A 20,650-nucleotide genomic window follows, 5' to 3' on the forward strand; every position below is an offset into this window, starting at 1 on the left:
CTGCCTCAAAAAGGCTGGCAGCATCATCAAGGACCCACACCATCCTGGCCACACACTCATCTCCCTGCTATCTTCAGGTAGAAGGTTCTGGAGCCTGAAGACTGCAACAACCAGGTTCAGGAATAGTTACTTCCCCACAGCCATCAGGTTATTAAACTTGGCTCGGACAAAACTCTGAACATTAATACCCCTTTATCTGTTATTTGCACTTTATCAATTTATTTATTCATGTGTGTATTTACGTATATCATGGTATATGGACACACTGATCTGTTTTGTAGTCAATGCCTACTATGTTCTGTTGTGCTGAAGCAAAGCAATAATTTCATTGTCCTGTCAGGGACACATGACAATACACTCTTTTGACTTTGACTTGACTTTGCAGGCAGAATGTGCAAATTCAACACAGACAGTGCCGGAGGACAGGATCGCGCACTAATCTCTGGGGTGCGAGGCAGCAAGCCTACCACAGAGATTCTGTCTGACCTGTTGAGTTACTCCATCTTTTTGTGTCTATCTTCAGTTTAAACCAGCATCTGCAGTTCCTTCCTACACACACAACACTATACGATAGAACTTTTAACATTGTTTACAGAGTACTATGTTTACATATTCTGTTGTGTTGCTGCAAGTAAGGATTCCATTGTTCTAACTGGGACGTGAGAATAAAACACTCTTGACTTACGTCGCTAATGTGTGGGATAGAACTAGTGCACGGGTGATCGGTGGTCAGCGTGGACTCGGTGGGCCGAAGGGCCTGTTTCCACGCTGTATCTTTAAATTAAACTAAAAGCACTAAAACCAGAGGGAGTCTAAAGAAGGGTCTCTACCCGAAACATCACCCAATTTCTTCTATCCAGAGATGCTGCCTGCTCCATGGAATTCCCCCACACAATTAAAGCATGGAATAGTCTTTGCCCTGGCATTGTTACCCAACCAGACGCAACTAAATTTAAGGTAGCTCTTCTTTCCCCAAGAACCCTTTTTTTGCTTAAGTCAAGATTCAAGAGAGTTTTATTGTCATGTGTCCCAGATAGCACAATGAAATTCTTGCTTGCTGCAGCACAACAGAATATGTAAACATGATACAGAACAGGAGATAAAAGTTCAGTGTGTCTATATACCATATATATATACACCATAAATAAACAGATAAAGTGCAATAGGATGTTATTGTTCAGAGTATGGGGTTTGGTGTTGGACCCTCCACCACTTCCAGTTTAAATTCCATTTGGAATATTTTTGGAGGATAGGGAAACCAAGATGCAAGAGTTACTCCAGGGAGTTACTCCAGCTCCAGGGAGTGATTCTGCATTGGTTTTCTGCGGTCGGGGCGAGGCGGCAACCGGACTGCAATGGCGGCCAGATCTCCCACAATGCAAAGGAAGGGAGAAAGTGCCCGGCGCCGACCAGTTGCCATGGCAATGTGCATGTGCAGGGCAGCCGATGATGTGCTGGCTGTGATTGTGCGCATGTGCAGGGGGAGGATGTGCAGGCCGTGGCAGTGCACATGTGCCCGGTGACCCGGTGGCCCGGACAAGGATGGCAGGCAGAGACGGAGAGTGACAGAGAGAGACAGCTAGAGAGGGGGGCCCCGCTCAGAGTTGAACGATAGGTATCCCAGGTGCTTGCCAAGCCGGGCAAAATGACACGACTTTTAGGTTGTCCAGCGGGACTTTAGGTGGCCATTGGCACCCGGGCAACTGTTAATTTCGAGCCCTGGACAAGTGTAGCTATTCCTGCGGTTGCAAGGGAAAGTGCCAGGAGAGGGGGTGGCTTGGGTGGGAAGGGACAAATTGACCGGGGAGTTACGGAGGGAGTGGTCTGTGCGGAAAGCCGAAAGGGGAGGAGATGGGAAGATTTGGCCAGTGGTGGGATCCCGTTGGAGGTGGCGAAAATGTGGGAGGATTATCTGTGACGGCTGGTGGGGTGGAAGATTAGGACAAGGGGAACTCTGCCCTTGTTACGAGCGGGGGGGATGGGGAGTGAGAGCAGAGTTACAGGGTAGAGAAGTGACCCTGGTGAGAGCCTCATCTATAGTGGAAGAGGGGAACCCCCATTCCCTAAAGAACGAGCACTTATTCAATGCCCTGGTTTGGAAGCCAGTGGTGGGAAATTTAAGGTAGCTCTTTTTTCCCCCCCAAGAACCCTTTTTTGCTTAAGTCCACCCTCCACCACCTCCAGTTTAAATTCCATTTGGAATATATTTGGAGGATCAGGTAACCAAGAAGCAAGAGTTACTCCAGGGAGTTACTTCAGCTCCAGGGAGTGATTCTGCATTTGGTTTCAGCGGTCGCGGCGAGGCGGCGACTGGACAGCAATGGCGGCCAGATCTTCCACAATGCAAAGGGAGGGAGAAAGTGCCCGGCACTGACCAGTGGCCGTGGCAATGCGCATGTGCAGGGCAGCCGATGATGTGCTGGCTGTGGTTGTGCGCATGTGTAGGAGGAGGATGTGCTGGCCGTGGCAATGCGCATGTGCATGGGGAGGTTGTGCAGGCCGTGGCAGTGCGCACATGCAGGGCACCCGAGGATGTGCTGGCCATGGCGGTGCGCATGTGCAAGGTGGCTGGCCATGCCAGCGGATGAGGAGCGGCCGAAAAACGGAGACTTGGCGGCCCGGACACGGATGACGGGCAGAGACGGAGAGTGACAGAGAGAGAGTTAGAGAGGGGGACAAAGTGGGCAAAATGACACGGCTTTTAGGTTGCTCGGCAGGACTTTAGGTGGCCATTGGCAACCGGGCAACCGTTAATTTCAAGCCCTGTTTGAAACTTTGAAATAGCCAGACACCACCACAAAAGAGCTTGTATGCATCAATTATCAGTCTGAAACACCTTGGTTCAATCTCTGAATTGTGATCACCAGGAGTATAGACATATCTACAAGACTTGCAAATTATTATAAAATCTCAGGTTAATTATAACACCACCATACTGGTGTAATAATGCTACTTTTATCTTCACCAAACAAATACCGGCATTATTTCCAGAAATATGGTTGTGCTTGGTGCCATTTGTGGAAGAAATTATCATGTGACGTTTTCTATGACTGCACAGCCAGCTCCTGTTAATGTCTACAATTAGATCGAAAATTGCATGGCTACATACGTAAATGTACAGAAGGTTGGCCAACTGGAAAATGACACCATCCATATAGGAAAGGACTAAGGACGTTCGGCAGCCTCCAACAACTCTTACCAACTTCTACAGATGCACCACCGAAAGCATTCTTTCAGGATATCTCACAGCTTGGTCTGGCAACAGTTTGACCCCAAACCACGAGAAATTGCAGAGAGGTGTGAATTTATTCGTCCATCAAACAAACTACCTCACGACCTTCAAATCATTCTAAGCTATACGTTGCCTCAGGAATGCAGCCGACATAATGAAAGACCATTTTCAATCCAGCCATTCCATCTTCTCCCATCAGGCAGAAGAGACAAAAGCTTGAAAGTACATCCAACCAGATTCAGAAAATAGCATAGAAAAATAGGTGCAGGTGGGCCATTCGGCCCTTGAAGCCAGCACCACCATTCAATGCGATCATGGCTGATCATCTATAATCAGTAATCCATTCCTGCTTTTTCCCCCATATCCCTTGATTCCTTTAGCTAAAACTAACTAACTCTCTCTTGAAAATATCCAGTGAATTGGCCTCCACTGCATTCTGTGGCAGATAATTCCCCAGAATCACAACTCTCTGGGTGAAAACGTTTTTCCTCATCTTATTCCTAAATGGCCTACCCCTTATTCTTAAACTGTGACCTCTGGTTCTGGACTCCCCCAACATCTTGAACATTTTACCTGTATCTATCCTGTCCAATCCTTTAAGAATTGTATATGTTTGTATAAGATCCGAGTTACACAAGGTGGCACTGTCAGCAGTGGCTGCCTCTCCAACTGTCTGGCTGTCTGTCCTTTTTTATTTTTTTAATTTTTAGTATGTGTTAAAAGTATGGTTTGGTGTGTCTATGTGGGGGGTGGGGACATTTATTTTCAATCTCTTACCTCGACAGAGATGCGATTTTTCCGTATCGTATCTCGGTCCCCACTACAGCCTAACATCGTGGAGTTGGCGGCCTTTCCTGGAGACGGGCACTCCAAGCCGCTGGAGACACTTTAACATCGCGGTTCTCATGATCCCTTTGCCGGGGATCAAAGTTGGCTTTAACATCGTGAAGCCTGCCTTCTCTGGTAAGAAGAGGCAGAGTCGGGAGCCCCATGTCGCGGAGAGTTTCAACCGCCTCGACTGTGGATGGTTTGACTGCCCCGACCGCGGGAGAACAAAAGGAAGAAGACTGAATTTTATTGCCTTCCATCAAAGTGAGGAATGTGGAATACACAGTGAAGGATGTTTTTGTTAACATTTATGTGGTTGTGTGTCTTGTTGCTTTTCACTTAGTATGGCTTAATGGTAACTCAAATTTTGCTGTACCTTAATTGGTGCATGTGACAATAAACTGACCGTGAAACCTTGAGATCCCCTCTCATCCTTTTTAAATTCCAGCAAATACAAGCCCAGTCAACCCATTTTTTAATTATATGTCAGTCCCGCCATCCCAGCAATTAACCTGGTGAATCTATGCTGCACTCCCTCAATAGCAATAAAGTCCTTCTGCAAATTAGGAGACCAAAATTGCACACAATACTCCAGGTGTGGTCTTACCAGGGCCCTGTACAACCGCAGTAGGACCTCCTTGCTCCTAAACTCAAATCCTCTCCCAATGAAGGCCAACATGCCATTAGCTTTCTTCACTGCCTGCTGGACCTGCATGCTTACTTTCAGTGGCTGATGTACAAGCACACCCAGGTCTCGTTGCACCTCCCCATCTCCTAATCTGACACCATTCAGATAATCTGCCTTCCTGTTCGTGCCACCAAAGTGCATATCTCACATTTATCCACATTATACTGCATCTGCCCACTCACCCAACCTATCCAAGTCACCCTCATAACATCCTCCCCGAGGCTTACACTACCACCCAGCTTTGTGTCATCCGCAAACCTGGAGACATTACATTTAATTCCTTCGTCTAAATCGTTAATCTATATTACTAAAACTCTGTTCTTGACCGGTTTCGGCTTTCTGTGCTGCAGTTTCCGAGAGTACGCCGTCATTTTTGGCCACCTCACTCAGAGCCCCCCTCCGCCGCGTGTGTGCCGAGGATTTCTCCCGTCGATGAAAAGTCACATGAGATATTAATGTTTTTACAACATTCCCCATTCTCTCTGCTGCCCCTGCTGGAGGGAGGGGGAGCGACTATAAAACCAGGAAGTGGTGTGCCTCAATCAGTCTCTGCAAGTGGTGTGCATCAATCAGTCTCTGCAAGTGGTGTGCCTCAATCAGTCTCTGCAAGTGGTGTGCCTCAATCAGAGCTTTGAATGACACTGACAAATGTCTACAGCACTGTGAGTACCCTTAATTTGGTTTGAAAATTAAAATATGGTTAGAGGTAAAAAAGCACTGCCTGCAAATAGTTGTTTGGGTTGAAGTAAAAAGGCACTCTCTCTCTCTCCCCCCCCTCCCCCCCCCCCCCCCCTCCCCCCCCCCCCCCCCCCCACCCCCCCCCCCCCCCCCCCCCCCCCCCCCCCCTCCCCCCCCCCCCCCCCCCCCCCCCCCACCCCCCCCCTCTGTCCCCCCCCCCCCCCCCCCCCCCCCACCCCCCCCCCCCCCCCCCCCCCCCCCCCCACCCCCCCCCCCCCCCCCCAGATGTGACTGCAACTTGGGGGCTATGCGTCAGTAGATAGTGTGGTTATGGGGTAAAAGGGGCAAATTAATAATATTAATATAATATCAAGGGGGGTAATTAGCGTGAGTGCGGGTGGGGATAGTTAGTGTGTGTGACGCTGCATGCTGCCCTCCCCCCCCCCCCCCCACAACCGCACGTTGGGGGAACAGACCCAACGGGTCTGCACTTGGTCTAGTATGCTCTAAATTTGCACACTAATCTCTCACGTGACCTTCTGAAAAGCTTTTTGAAAGTCCAGATGCACCACATCCACTAGCTCTCCCTTATCCAATCTACTTGTTACATCCTCAAAAAATTCCAGAAGATTAGTCAAGCATGATTTCCCCTTCATAAATCCATGCTGACTATGACCGATCCTGTCACTGCTTTCCAAATGCGCTGCTATTACATCTTTAATAATTGACTCAAGCATCTTCCCCACTAAGGCTAATTGGTCTATAATTCCACATTTTCTCTCTCCCTCCTTTCTTAAAAGGTGGAGTTACATTAGGTACCGTCCAGTCCACAGGAACCAATCCAGTCTATAGAACATTGGAAAAAGATCAGCAGGTTCCCCACCGAATGGTCCTCCCCATAAGCTAGGGTGCAGTTCTAATCTTCCAACCTACTTCATTCCAGATTTTTTTCTTTCTTAAATCTGCACTCTCTCAATAATTGGAACATTATAACGCTAAAACACTAGATTCTGCACTCTGGTATTTTTCTCTTTGAACTAATTATTGCACTTCTGTATAGCTTGATTATACTTGTCTAATTTGACTGGATAGCATGCAAACAAAACATTTCACTATCTCTGTGCACGTGACAATAATAATAATAATAAAATGTGACACTGTGCACGTGACAATACAATAGAAGAGAAAAATTGAAATAGGAATAAATATAATCTCGGATCAATCATGTCCTCCATTTATTAACGATAAGCAATTCATGCTAATAATGCTCCCCTCCATTCTTTTGGCCTCGCTATGGATATCATAAGTACATTGATCAGAAAAATTACAGTTTGAAAATAATACCCAGAATACTTAAAAGAACGGAAATTTGAAATGTACTGCAGAATTGTTAAAAGTACACTCGTTTCACCTGACCACTGGAACAAACTGCAAACATACAGTGCCCTCCATAATGTTTAGGACAAAGATACATCATTTATTTATTTGTCTCTGTATTCCACAATTTGAGATTTGTAATTTTTTTAAAAACATGTCGTTAAAGTGCACATTGTCATATTTTATTAAAGGGTATTTTTATACATTTTGGTTTTACCATGTAGAAATTACAGCTGTGTTTATACATAGCGCCCCTCCCCCCCATTTCAGGCCACCATAATATTTGGGACACGTGTCTTCACAGGCGTTTGTAATTGTTCAGGTGTGTTTAATTGCGTTCATAATGCAGGTATGAGAGAGCTCTCAGCACCTAGTCTTTCCTCCAGTCTTTCCATTACCTTTGGAAACTTTTATTGCTGTTTATCAACATGAGGACCAATGTTGTGCCTTTGAAAGTCAAGTAAGCCATTATGAGACTGAGAAGCAAGAATAAAAGTGTTAGAGACATCAGCCAAACCTTAAGCTTATCAAAATATTTGGAACATCATTAAGAAGAAAGAGAGCACTGGTGAGCTTACTAATAAGCAAAGGGACTGGCAGGCCAAGGAAGACCTCCACAGCTGATGACAGAAGAATTCACTCTATAATAAAGAAAAATCCCTAAACACCTGTCCGACAGATCAGAAATACTCTTCAGGAGTCAGGTGTGAATTTGTCAATGACCACTGTCTGCAGAAGACTTCATGAACAGAAATACAGAGACTGCACTGCAAGATGCAAACCACTGGTTAGCTGCAAAAATAGGATAACCAGGTTACAGTTTGCCAAGAAGCACTTAAAAAAGCAACCGCAGTTCAAGAAAAAGGTCTAGTGGGCAGATGAGAAGAAAATTAACAAATATCAGAGTGCAAAGTATGAAGGAGAGAAGGAACTGCCCAAGATCCAAAGCATACCACCACATCTGTGAAACACGATGGTGGCGGTTTTATGGCCTGGGCATTTATGGCTGCTGAAGCTACTGGCTCATTTATCTTCATTGATGATACAACTGCTGATGGTAGTAGCATAATGAATTCTGAAGTGTATAGACACATCCAATCTGCTCAAGTTCAAACAAATGCCTCAAAACTCATTGGCCGGCGGTTCATTCTACGGCAAGACAATGATCCCAAACATACTGCTAAAGCAACAATGTTTAAGAAGAAACTGCAGTTGCTGGAAAATTGAAGGTAGACAAAAATGCTGGAGAAACTCAGCAGGTGAGGCAGCATCTATGGAGCGAAGGAAATAGGCGACGTTTCTGGCACCAAAGGAGCTTTTCAAAGCTAAAAAAATGTCAATTCTTTTGTGGCCAAGTCAATCACCCGATCTGAAGCCAATTGAACATGCCTTTTTATACGCTGAAGAGAAAACTGAAGAAAACCGCAAGAGATGCAACATTTGTCCCTTTACCTCCCCCCCTCAACTCCATTCAAGGAGCCAAGCAGTCATTCCAGGTGCGACAGAGGTTCACCTGCATCTCCTCCAATCTCATCTATTGCATCCGCTACTCTAGATGTCAGCTGATCTACATAGGTGAGACCAAGCGGAGGCTTGGCAATCGTTTCGCCAAACACCTCCGCTCGGTCCGCAATAAATAACCTGACCTCCCGGTGGTTCAGCACTTCAACTCCCCATTCCGTATCCGACCTCTTTGTCCTGGGTCTCCTCCATGGCCAGAGTGAGCAACACTGGAAATTGTAGGAACAGCACCTCATATTCTGCTTGGGGAGTCTGCATCCTGGGGGCATGAACATTGAATTCTCCCAATTTTGTTAGCCCTTGCTGTCTCCTCCCCTTCCTCAGCCCTCGGGCTGTCTCCTCCTATCCCTCAGCCTTCAGGCTCCTCCTTCTCCTTTTTCCTTTCTTCTCCCCGCCCACCCCCCATCAGTCTGAAGAAGGGTTTCGGCCCAAAACATTACCTATTTCCTTTGCTCCATAGATGCTGCTGCACCCGCTGAGTTTCTCCAGCATTACTGTGTCACTTCGATTTTCCAGCATCTGCAGTTCCTTCTTAAACAGAAAACTGAAGGTGACTACCCCCCAAAACAAGCATAAGCTAAAGATGGCTGCCATACAGGCCTGGCAGAGCATCACCGGGGTGGAAGATTGCAACCTTCACGTGGTCCGCCCTGTTTTGACTAATGCAATCAACCCGGCGTGCACAGTCAAATAAGATCAAATAGAACAAGTTGTCCTACAACTTTAGGCTGTGCACGCCATACGCAAGAAGAAGAGCATCACCAGAGAAGACACCCAGCAACTGGTAATGTACATGAATTGCAGATTTCAAGCAGTCATTGCATGCAAAGGATATGCAACAAAATACTAAACATGACTGATTTTATTTACATGACACTGGTCTGTCCCAAACATTATGGTGCCCTGAAGTGGGGAGGAGGGGGGGGACTATGTATAAACACAGCTGTAGTTTCTACACGGCGAAACCAAATCTTTAACCACATGTGATTTTTTTCTGTTACAAATCTCAAATTGTAAAGTACAGGGGAAAATAAATAAATGATGGGTCTTTGTCCCAAACATTATGGAGGGTGCTGTATGACACAATTACAGACTAATTTTGAAATTTGATATTTTAGAATATAATAACCAGGGCATCAGAAATAAGCATATCTTCCTTGCTGAATGACAACATGGGGATGATCTAAACAGTTATTTTATTGTGCATCTTATAACAATGACAGGGCACGCATTTATTTATAATAATTACCTAAACATTAGCAGTTTGAGTATGTTTTAGACTTTTTGGACATTAGACTTGAGATACACCATGGAAACACGACCTTCGGCCCAGCGAGTCCACTCCATCCCCATCCCCAGCTCCCTCAACACCCCTCTCAATCCAATGGTAATAGGTAGTGCTGCTGCCTGAGAACTACAGTAACCCAGATTCAACTCTGCTCTCAGGTGCTGTGTGAATTCTCTGGAATTACGTGGGTTTGCTTCAGGTTTCCTTCCATATCAAACAACATGTTGATTTGTAGGCTACAGTATACGATCCCTGGTGTAGTTGGGTGGTCAGAGTTCACAGCAAATTGATGAGCACGTGAAAAAGAATAGGAGAAGGTACAAGTGAGGGGAATGGGATTAATATTTTGCTCCAAGAGCACATTCAATGAAATGAAAGTCTTTTATATTGAAAAAAATATTAACAAAATTATATCAAAAACTGAGTCAAGAATAAGAAGGAGGCATGGGGCTGGTATAGTGCGTCCCTGGAGGAGTTTTGGGAACTGAGGAACATGCTAAAAAGGAATTCAGCAGGGCAAACAGGGGGCATGCCATAATTCTGGCAGATAATATTAAGGATAATCCCAAGAGATTTTATAAATACATTAAGGAGAAAAGGGTAACTAGAGAGAATGGAGCACTTCAGGAATCATAGTGGTTAACTCTTGTGTGGAGCTACAAGAGATGGGCAGAGTCCTCAATGAGTATTTCTTCTCTGTTTTTACCAGGGAGAAAGACATGAAGATGGGATTATTTAGGGCAATCAATAGAAGTGTCTTGAGGGCAGTCAGTATTACGGTTGAGGAGGTGCTGAAGGACCAAAATTGCATGAAGGTAGATACATTTCCTGGGCCTGATCAGATATATGCGAGGACCCTGTTGGAAGCTAGAGAGGAAATTGCAGGTGCCCTGGTTGGGATTTATGAGTCTTCATTAAATAGGAGTGAGGTGCCCAAAGACTGGAGGATGACAAATGTTGTGCCTCAATTTAAGAAGAGTTGCAGGAAAAAGTCTGGGAACTACAGGCAGTGAGTCTAACATCTGTAGTCAGAAAGGTACTGGAGAGAATTCTGAGGGATAAGGTATACATGCGTTTAGAGGCACTGGGGGTGAATATGGATCGTCAGCAAGGTTTCATATGTGGGAGATTGTGTCCCACTAATCTGATTTAAGTTTTTTTGAAGACGTGATCAAAAACATTGATGATAGCAGGCCTGCATATGCAGTATATATGGATTTCAACAAGGCATTTGACAAGATTCGGCATGGTAGGCTGTTCTGGAATGTTAGATCGCATGGGATCCAAGAAGAGCTAGCCGACTAGAGCTAGCAGCCAATGTTCAGTGGGATCCTGTTGGTAGACAAAAAAGCTGGAGAAAATCAGCGGGTGAGTCTATGGAGCGAAGGAATAGGCGACGTTTTGGGTCGACATCCTTCTTCAGACTGATGTCGGGGGGGTGGGGGAAGAAAGGAAGAGGCTGAGACAGTAGGCTGTGGGAGAACTGGGAATGGGAGGGGAAGGAGGGAGAAAGCAAGGACTACCTGAAATTGGAGAAGCCAATGTTCATACCGCTGAGGTGTAAACTACCGAAGCAAAATATGAGGTGCTGTTCCTCCAATTTGCAGTCTGGCCATGGAGGAGGCCTAGGTCAGAAAGGTCAGATTTGGAATGGGAGGGGGAGTTGAAGTGCTGAGCCACAGGGAGATCAGGTTGGTTATTGCGAACTGAGTGGAGGTGTAGTGCGAAGCGATTGCCAAGGCTCCACTTGGTCTCACCGAGGTTGATCATACGCTGAATAATCCAACTAGATTTTTGTTTGTAATTGGAAAAAAATAATAGAAATTGCATTCATTGCAATGTGTATAAAGAGTTGAGATACTGGATTGTAATTTTGCTGCATGTCATTGTGGTATATATCATGTCTTGATTGGTGATTATGTTTAGTTTGTGACTTTATTTGAAGCAGAAATAATATGTGAATGCTTCATTGAGCATAATTCCGACTGATAACTACGCACTTTATCCGAACACATTATCGCACGCGTCATGCAAGCCGTCTTAAATGACCCTCTAAACTCTCATTTGGCAACCTAAAAAGGCATCCGAGAAAAAAAAAGTGAGGGCCCTGGTGTGTCCATCTTCATAAGTTTGAAGATTGTTTTGAATAGGATGAAGGCTGGACCTTGTGGGGAAAAGTCTTAAATTGGAGTAAGCTAAACTCCAGCTTTATTAAGCAGGAACTCAGGAGGGTACACTGTAACAATTGTTACCGGGTAAATCTACATCTAACATGTGGAAGTTGTTTAAAGACCAGTTGATTGGAGTTCAGAACAGCATGTTCCAGTGAGTAGGAGGGATTAAGATGGTAAAGATTGTAAATTTGGTCAAACAGAAAAGGAAGTGCATTCAAACTTTAAGAGGATGGAATCAGACAGAGCCTTCGAGAAATATAAAGGTGGAAAAACTCAATCAGGTAATTAGAGTCAAAAGGGACCACCACATAGCTTTGGTGAGTCAAATTAAAGAAAATTCCTAAATTTTTTAGACCTATATTAAAAACAAGAATAACCAGGGAAAAGATAGGACTGCTCAAGGAAGAAGAGAATTTGTGCATGGAGCCTGGGGATGTAAGAGAAATATTAAACAAGTACTTTGCATCTGTTTTCACCAAGGAGAAGGACATGGAGGACAGTGACATCAGTGTGGAAAATACAAATATGCAAGGGCAGCTTGAGATTAAGGAGGTGGTGTTGGGGCTGTTGAAGAACATTAAGGTGGACAGATCTCCAGGACCTGGTGGAATTTATCCTAGGTTATTGAGAGAAGCAAGATAAGAGATTGCTGGAGCTTTATGTCATGAATGATAGGAGCAGAAATAGGCCATTTGGTCCATCAAGTCTGCTCCGTCATTCAATCATGGCTGGTCTAGCTCTCTCTCCCAACCCCATAATCCCTGACACCGTATTAATCAAAAATCTATTTATCTCTGCCTTAAAAATATCCATCGACTTGGCCTCCACAGCCTTCAGTGGAAAATAATTCCACATTCACCACCCTCTGACTAAAGAAATTCCACCTCATCCCCTTCCTAAAGAAACGTCTGTTAATTCTGAGGCTATGACCTCGAGCCCTAGACTCTCCCACTAGTGGAAACATCCTCTCCACATCCACTCTATCCAAGTCTTTGACTGTTAGGTAAGTTTCAATGAGGACCCTCCATTATCCTTCTAAACTTCTAGTGCCCAGTGCTGGCAAACGCTCATCATTAATTCCTGGGATCTTTCTTGTAAACCTCCTCTGGACACTCACCAGAGCCAGCACATCCTTCCTCCGATATGGGGCCCAAAATTGTTCACAATACTCCAAGTACGGCCTGACCAGCTCCTTATAGAGCCTCAGCATTACATCCCTGTTTTTATATTCTAGCCTTATTGAAATAAATACAGGCTTTGTGCTTGCCTTCCTTACTACTAATTCGACTTGTAAATTAACTTTTTGGGAATCCTGAACCAGCACTCCCAAGTCCCTTTGCGCCTCTAATTTCTGGATTCTCATCCCATTTAGACACTAGTCTAAGCCTTTATTCCTACTACCAAAATGCATGACTACACACTTTGCTACACTATATTCCATCTGCCACTTCTCCGCCCACTCTCCCAACCAAGTCATTCTGCAAACCTTTCTCAAATACCTGCCCTCCACCTATTTTTGTATCATCTGCAAACCTGGCCACAAAGCCTTCAATCCTCTCATCCAAATCAGTAATATACAACTTGAAGAGTAACGGCCCCAGCACCGACCCCTGCCACCTTCAGCCCCCTTTATTGCCACTCTTTGCCTTTTACCATCCAGCCAAGCTGCTATCCATGCTAGTGTCTGCCCTATGATACCATGTCATCTCATCTTCTTTAGCAACTTCACTTTCTCAAAGGCTTTCTGAAAATCTAGGTGATTTTCCACTGTCCTGCAAAAAATTCCAGCAGATTCTTCAGGCATGATCTCCTCTTCACAAAACCATGCTGACTTCGGCCTATTTTATCATGAACTTTTAAGTACTCCATAACCTCATCATTTATAATGGACTCTAAAATCTTACCAACCACTGGTCAGACTAACCAGCCTATAGTTTCCACTATTCTGCTTTGCTCCCTTCTTCTCCGTGGGTAATATTGGCAATTTTCCAATCATCTGGAACCACTCCTGACTCTAGTGATTCTTGAAATATCACTATTAATGCCTCCACAATCTCTGAAGGCTACTTTCAGAACCTTAGGGTGCAGTCAATCCGGTCCAGGTGACTTATCCACCTTCAACCCTTTTAGCTTCACAAGCACCTCCTCAGTAATAGCCACTCGACTAACTTCCACCCTCTCACTCACTTGAATTTCAGGCACATTGCTGGTGTCTTCCACAGTGAAGACTGATACAAAAAAGTTATTCAATTCTTCCATTTCTTTATTCCCAATTATCACCTCTCCTGCATCACTTTCCAGTGGCCCAACATCCACCCATGCCTCTTTCTTACTCTTTATATATCTGAAGCCTTAATGAAGATCTGTCTGTCTTATCCAGCTACAGGCAAGGCCCCGGAGGACCAGAGTGTTGCTGAAGTTGTTCCTTGATTTAAATTTAATGACAGCATTTAATTAGATCATATCATTATGGATCTGTAAGTTTCAGAAGATTTTGTTGAGCAAAAAATATCAAATATTGAAAATTGCAAATAAACAATTCTAAGCAAAATGTTAGCACAAATTTCCATTACCTTTTGTATGAAGCATCCTGATGTCACCTACTCGATATAGCAATTAATTATAAAACATGAATGGAAGAATGCCTCTGTTACATAAAATATATTCCCTAGATCTCCTCATTTATAGAAACTGACTAGACTAAGTGGGACCCGTTGGGTCCCAGTCACACGGGAGGACTGGTCCCCCAATGCAACCCATTCCCCAGCGCAATATTCCACCACTCACCCGTTCCCCCAATACAACCCGTTCCCTCAACACAATATAGGGGGGGGGGGGGGGGGGTTGTGGGGAGAGGGGGGAGTTGTGGGGGGGGGGGGGCTGTGGGGGGAGGGGTTGTGGGGGGAAGGGGGTGTGCAGACGGGGGGGGTGTTTGGGGGAGGGGGTTGTGTGGGCAGGGGGCAGAGAGAGCTTGGGGAAAAGACGGGGGTTGTGGGGGATATCACGGGGGATGGGGAAAGGGGGGCAGGAGCCAGCGAGGGGGACCAGAGGGGAAAGGGCTGGAGCTGGCAATACGTTGGGGACTCACAGCGGGCGCTGGGCGCTCTCCTCCGTCGGTATCAGATTCTCCGCTTTCCATTTGGTGACATCTCCCGTGCTGGGGTCGGTCCGGTTCCGGTCACTCCGAAAAACTGTGTCCAGTTTGAAACTTCTGCCGGCCATCCTCAGCTCCAGTAAAGACACGTTGACGCAGGAAGGGGCGGACCGTCCCGCGGAGTGACAGGAGAAAAGACCAATCCACTCGGCGTTGACTGGCAGGAGAAGAGATCGATCTGTGCATGCGCGTTTTTAAGATTTTTAAACCTCGCTAACTTTTACAATAGACCGAACGACTTGGTGCACTCGCAGCACAGGAGAACGGTGAGTGAGCTGGCAAAAATCGTAGCCCTATTTTTGCGCAAATAGAAAGATCGCGCAAACTGGAAGAGCACAAGATCAGAATTTTAGTTATGATAGTATAAGAGACCAAATTTAAAAACGAACAATGACAAAGTACAGAAGATGTTCTGAAGGATGGGATATTATGAAGTATTAAAATATTTCAGAAACAGTTTGAATTCTTACTAGCTTGCTTGATTTGTTGCAAAAATATATTTGGTATTAATTTGTTTTTTGTGAACATAAAAAACTGCGAACATAATTATCCAGATCATCCTATCATAATTCACGAATGCTTTACATTTTCATCATTCACATTGGACAAGCATCTACTTAACCTTCATGATTGGCTCGGATCCCTCTATAGTATAAATTAAATTTAGAAGAACAATAACCCTCTAACTGTATTGGTTCACATTGAGATAAAGTGAATCATATTTTGAAAATTTTCATAACCAACCAAAATACATTAATGTGGCTGGATTAGAAGATTATAGCCATGATATTAAATCCCAGACTGTGATTACTCATAACATGTTAATCACATTTATATTATTGAAGGTTGCTTAAAAACAAACCTTGCAATGTCATCTATTTGAAATTATTAACATTTAAATAGATTGAGAAGTATATTAAATAGATACATTGTTAAATTATCTTATATTTTACTGGCATCAATTTGATGCAGCTGAATTTTCATTACAGATGCTCCTCATTTACAATGCTTCGACTTACGATATTTCGACTTTACGATGGTGCAAATGCTCATCAACGGCAGTGGGCCGCAGGTCACTTCCGGTCACGTGAGCGCATTGTATTAAGTGCCTTTTTAACGTAATATTTTTGATTTACGATGGGTTTATTGAAACGTAACTCCATCGTAAGTCGAGGAGCAGCTGTACATGGATGATTGTTAAAAATATATAGGTATGGTGATTTTCAATTTTTAGTAAATAATAGGACTATATCACAATCACATCGGTAGAGTGTAAAATTAAACCACTGGCATCAAATTGTATTTATCTAGCAACTTTAACGTAAAAATTACCACAATACCCAAGATAACATCATGGTTGCTTGATTTTAAAGTGCTACTTAAAGAAAAAGGGAGAGAGTGGAAGGCACAGTATCTTAAGACGCAGTACCTTAAGACGTGGGTTGGCGGCGCGACCGACGTCGCGGCGGCCTCTGCAGTCCGTCTGTCTTTTTTATTTTATTGTCCTGTTGAGGGTACAGTTTGCGGTGGGTTTTGACTGTGTATGTGTGGGGGGCGGGGGGGAACATTTAGATCTCTTCCCTGTACGGTGACCCGACCTTTTCCCTGTCGGGTCTCCATTGCCGTTGGGGCCTAGCACCGTGGAGCGGCCTCCAACCGGAACGACCTGGGAGCTCAAGTCATGGAGCTGCGGACCTACCATCGTGGAGCTGGCCGGGTTCGGAGCGTGGAGAGCTGCGGTGGCGCGCTGCTGCGACCCGACACCGGTGGATGGTCACACCGGGAGCTCGCGGGTCCCCGGTGGGAGACTGCTTTGCTGGGCACCGGCAACGGCAACTTCTCCCGCTCAAATTGCGGGGTTGAGAGTGACCCGGAGCAGGCTTTACATCGCCCGGCGCGGCTTTAAATGGTCGCGGACTAGCTAGCGCCCGCCGGGGGCTCCGACATCAGGACCCAGAGCAGGGCCTTACATCGCCCGGCGCGGCTTTGAGTGGCCGTGGGACTTGCTAGCGCCCGCCGGGGGCTTTGACTTTGGGAGAGGAATGGAGAGCAGGGGAGAGACAAGACTTTGCCTTCCATCACAGTGAGGAGGAGATTCACTGTGATGGATGTTTGTGTAAATTGTGTTGGTGTGTGTCTTGGTTCTTTTCTTGTATGACTGCAGAAACCAAATTTTGTTTGAGCTTCATGTGAGGTTCAAATAACAAATAAATGGTATTGTATTGTATAGACAACTTAGATTTTGTCAATTACAGGACAATGAACACAGATTAAATGCAGGAGAGTAAACCTAAAGGATCAAAGATAATAGAAGATTGCAGAAGGTTATAGACATGAGGATGAACAAAGTTTTGAAAGAATCGAAATGCAACAATGAGCATTTAAATTTGAGGCAGTGCTGGAGTATGAAACATTAATTCACCGAGCATAGAAAATTTAAGTGAACAATAGTTAGCATCAGATAGAAAACAGATAGCAGAGATTTGCGTGACCGCAGATTTAACAAACACATGACCAAAGTCAGGAGAAAAAGTCAGTAATAAAGTTGAGAAAAAACTAAATCATGAATGAATAGCCTGTGACGGATAGATGATACTGCAGAGATGAAAGTAGGCATCCTACTGTTGGTAGTACAGTTCAAGGTCAGAAAGGGCATACAATCCAGGGGATAAGACATTGGCTGGGAAGAGAACAAATTAAGTATCTACCTAACAGAGTATATAGCACCAACCAAAGACAATAGCTTCAGTTTTACTAATTATCAACCTAAAGAAGCCTAAAAAATAGCACGACAAAACAAATTTAATTGAAGGTTATGCGGTCAGACTTACACAGCACAGAAACCTGCTCCTTGGCCCAACCATGTGAACCCTTTTGCCCATCTATACATCTTATACCTTTCTGTGCCTTGCCTATTTAAGTGTCTTTCTAAATGTCCCTTAAACACCGTGATCGTATCAGACTCCATCATCTACTCCGACAGTAAGTTTGAGATTTCACACACTGTATTTTTACTTTCTCCTCGAATCTCCCTTAAAGCTCTCACCTCAAACCTATGCTCTCACATTTGTGATACCTTGAACATGTGAAAAAGATTCTGACCATCTACCCTTTCTAGACAACTTATAATTTTATATACTCTCTCAGGTCATCCCCAAGCTTCCCCTTGTTCCCCATATTCCTTATGACCTTATGATCACAAGTATGACATCTATAACTCCTGCAAACAAATAAGAATTTTTAAAAATCAAGGCTCTGCTACCTGCCAAGGAAGGTAAATACACAGAGCAAAGAGTACATGGAACACTGTGTTTTAAGTTAAGTCAAGTCAGCAGAGTTTGGATTAACTCGAGTTTGAAAAAAGTAGAATACGTGGGATGCCAATCAGGAATACTTTAGAATAGTCTAGAGTATCCACTTAACTTTCTTGTTTGACGTTGATCATTTATTAGAGTCATAGAGTGTGGAAACAGGCCCTTCGGCCCAACTTGCCCACACCGGCCAACATGTCCCAGCTACTCTGAACCCTTTCAAGCTTGACAATATCTTTCCTGTAACATGGTGCACAGAACTGAACATAATACTCTAAATGCGGTCTCACCAACGTCTTATACAACTGCAACATGATCCTCCCAACTTCTATACTTATTTATTGTTAATAACTATATCCCTCCCACAAAGTCCTTAGAAACTTTAGAAAAGTTTGCAGGTTGCACTTCATTAAACCATATTGAATAAATATTCAGACCTACACAATTCGAACCACCTTATAGAAATGAAGTCCACTTTTTGCCAATCAAATTACTCCTTAAATGCGATAGTGTGTATAAATTCAGTTATAAACAAGAATTCAAAAGGTGTTAAAATGCAAATGACATGTGATTTTAATCAAATTTCAATCTACTGATAAAAGAGCTAATAACTTATTAGTTCGAAATGATATTACACGTCTATAAACTATTAAAGAAAACATTACTTTGAAAACATGATTTTGAAGAGAACAAATGTCACTGGCAGTGTATTAACAATATCCACTGGCATCATTATCAGCACAGATCAAACGAATATCTAAAAAGTGTCTTAAACGTTTAGTAATGATTACAGATAAAAAACAATCACACCAAGACAGTCTATCGTTTGTACAGTTGAGAAAATAAGTATAAATTGTAACTTATTTTCAAATCAGATTTCATGCAAAAATCCTAATATACAAACAAATAGCAATGACTGACCTAGATTAATACTGAATACGATTGTTGGTGGCTCTTGTCTTCAATATTAATCTATTTGTATACTTTTTTACTTTTAATGCAAGGCCAGGCTATGTATCTGTATGCATATTAGTGGCAACACTAGATAGCAATAAATAAATGGGCATCTTTGAGTGATTAAATGTTTTAATGTTTCTCAAAATATCATTAATGCATCTGTTTCACTACTTTTATATATTTGGAAAAGAGTGTGATCATATTTATCTGTCCTATCCCTTGTTTTCCTTCATCAACTTAACTTGCAGTGTTGCATGCAGATAGTTTAAAATTAATTTTAAAAATAAATTCTCAATTCTCTTTCATTTGTTATAAACCTCGTTTTAATTGTCATGATTTATCATTTACAGGCTTCTCTCTCTGTCCTATCCTTCCATAATTTTAAACATATGTCATATTTCTTCATTAGCTTTATTATTGTAGCAAATATATAACATTATACACAGATTTTTTAACCTTTTTCCTGAATATGGTAAAAGCTTTGTTAAAATGACTACTAAGTTTCTTTTTGGCCATTTCCTTAAAGAAATAGATTTAAACGCTGCTCGTCAAAATGATAAATCAACACTTTTATCTTGTGATAGCTGATTTCCGAAAGTATTGATAAAATCTGGGCGAAAGGAAGGGTGTGAAAAATTAACACATTCATTGCTACCTCCAAAAAGCACAAAACTCCTTGTAAATGTTTATAAATATATAGCTTTAAAGTTTTACCACAAATGATTTAACTCAAAACTTCAATAATTCCGACTTGCCATATTTTTCCATTCCACACAGGTCGGAAAAGTTGTCACTATAATAGAACCTTTAACGTGCAAATCAGATTGGAAATGCTGGTTACAATTATAGTAAACTAATGTGCACGGGTTGGAAAAGTGAAAACAGAACATGTAGAAAGAACACAATTTAAGACATATTCTTCAAATCAGATTCCCAAAAAGGAATGAGCAAGTGTCATCCTAATGTTATTCAACCGACAACAAATCCAAATCTGTTTAAACTCCTGTAACACTTTTAACAGTTTAATAAACTTTAATAAACTGTAATAGTTTAATAAACTGCCGCCATGTCAGCCTCCTCTCAGGTGATTATCTGTCACACTCACCGGGAAAGGGAGGATTTCACTTAATAATAATAATGACTTTCAGGCCTTGTATTAATAGGGATCCAGTTCCAATCGAAGCGGGTTTCCCAAGGCCTACAGATCAGAGGCACTGAACAGGCAATTTGCTTCCCATCCCGGTGACGAGCTGTCAGTTCAGCCAGTCTCCGAGACGAAAGGTAACACCAGGCTCCAAGGGTAGGCCCGCAGCCTGCCTCAGGCCGCAGGAAGGGCCGGCCACCTTGATGACAGTGCAATCATACGGAGCCGGGAGGGAGGGAGAATCAGACGAGGTTGGTGGGGGCGGGCAATGAACGATACCCGGGATCAGTGAGAACAT

At 43.6% G+C, this 20,650-nt stretch overlaps 1 protein-coding gene across 1 annotated transcript in view; it reads right to left on the bottom strand.

Moving 5' to 3' along the window:
- The window catches only part of kcmf1 (potassium channel modulatory factor 1), a 106,135-nt gene that overhangs the window by 85,143 nt on the left and 342 nt on the right, over positions 1–20,650 (bottom strand). The gene's annotated exons all lie outside the window — the stretch shown is intronic.

The sequence above is a fragment of the Leucoraja erinacea genome, chromosome 3 (genome assembly GCF_028641065.1).
Source record: "Leucoraja erinacea ecotype New England chromosome 3, Leri_hhj_1, whole genome shotgun sequence".
Taxonomy (NCBI): domain Eukaryota; kingdom Metazoa; phylum Chordata; class Chondrichthyes; order Rajiformes; family Rajidae; genus Leucoraja; species Leucoraja erinaceus.